Raw genomic sequence first — 1,961 nt, forward strand, 5'->3', positions numbered from 1 at the left:
AGGCCCTGTGATAGAAGGTGTGTGTGAGGGGGTGTTGGTGGGCACCTGCGTTAAAGATGATTGGAGAGTGGGCCAGGAAGAGTCACTGACTCAGTAGTCTTTAAAAATAGAGGACAAAGTCTCCCCATCTCTTTTTCTTCTTCTCTTTCATGCTTATTTGGGTGAGATCCTAGCCATGAATTATACCTAAATTTTATTTAAGAGATTTCTCCTGAAATTCCATGGTAAGGACACGGTGAGCTAGAGAATATGAGAAAAAAGCCCAGATCTCTGATGGTAGAAATTAGGTTCCTCTGAGGCTAATCTCAGTGCATGGGAATCCAGAGATAGAACCTTTTTGAAAAAGGGTTCCCCTGGGACTGCTAGTGCAGTCTTGAAGGAGTGGGTGTCACTTAGGAACTGGCCTCTTGGGGGAAAGGCTTACTACATTCTCCCCTTGAGTTACAAAATTTGCAGTCCTATCCTTTGCAAAATCAGCCAAGGTACATTTGAAATGTACAAATACACAGCATAATTATCCAAAGATTCTTATATAGGCATAGGTTGAACTAGATAGATGGGCTCTGAGACCCCTTCCAACATGAACTGATTTTGTAGAGTCATTTAGCAATTATAAGAAGATGGATTGAAAAAGGAAGATTCTAAAAGAAGGGGAACCAATCAGGAGGCCATTGAAATAGCCTCAGGGAAGGAGACCTCAACAAGAAATTTTCTCTTTGTGATTCTCTATTGAAAGGGAATCTGTCACCTCCCGAGGCAATCTATTGCACTTTTGGACAGCTCCACCAAAAAAGAAAATCCAACTATTTTTTCACATGTCTCTGTGGAACTTCTACCCATTGTTTCTATTTCTCCCCTCAAGGGAGAAGCTAAATAAGGCTAAATAATACTTTCACATAACAGTCCATCAAATATTTGAAGATTTTTATTTATCATTACCTTTTTCCCTTTCTCTCACACACCTTCACAAACATGCAGATTTTGATTTTCCAGGTTACTCACAGTTTCTTCAAACAACCCTTGTTTAATATGTCACTGAGGCTCCTAAACATCCTTGTCCAGCCACTCTAAATATCCTTCACAATTCTTCCTAAAATATGGTGTACAGAACTGAATACAGACTTCTAAGTGCAGTCAAACACAATAGAGGACAATGGGACAATCAAGTCTGTCTTTCTGGACATAATTTATGCCTCTCAATTGTGGTTCATGCTTGATTTCACTTTTCCAGCTGCCATATTCTATTGCTAATTCATTTGGAGCTTTCATTGCATGAGAACTCCCATATCTTTTCCCTATAAATTATTGTCTAGCTCCCCATTTCGTCCTTCTCAAGCTTACTTTTTCTACCCAAGTAGAAGATTTATTTATGTCTATTGAATTACTTGTGTTAAATTTCATCTTCTTTGATTCTGCCCATTGTTTTAGGCAGAATCAAGTGAGATGAAATTTATATAGAGTGCCTGAAGAACTATGAACAGAGGTTCACAATATTGTATGGGAGGCAGCACCAGCAACAACAAAAAAACATTCCAAAGAAAAAGAAAAGCAAGAAAGCAAAATGGCTGTTTGATGAGGCTTTACAAAAAGCTGAGGAAAGAAAAAAAGGGAAAGGGAAAGGAATGCAGAATTCCAGAGAATAGAAGGAGAGATAAGATTGTCTTAAATGGACAATGCAAAGAAACGGAAGAAAATAATATAATGGGAAAAACAAGAGTTCTCCTCAAAAGATTTAGAGATGTCAAGGGAATGTTTCATGCAAAAATGGGCATGATAAAAGACAAAAATGGTAGGGACTTAACAGAAGTAGAAAAGATCAAGAAGAGATGGCAAGAATACACAGAGCTATATTAGAAAGCTCTTAACATCACCAATAACCATGATGGTGTGGTTAATGATCTAGACCCAAACGTGTCAGAGAGTGAAATCAACTGGGCCTTAGGAAGCATTGATAACAATAA

Source organism: Phascolarctos cinereus, unplaced genomic scaffold, assembly GCF_003287225.1.
Source record: "Phascolarctos cinereus isolate Bilbo 61053 unplaced genomic scaffold, phaCin_HiC Scaffold_9;HRSCAF=440, whole genome shotgun sequence".
NCBI classification, from domain to species: domain Eukaryota; kingdom Metazoa; phylum Chordata; class Mammalia; order Diprotodontia; family Phascolarctidae; genus Phascolarctos; species Phascolarctos cinereus.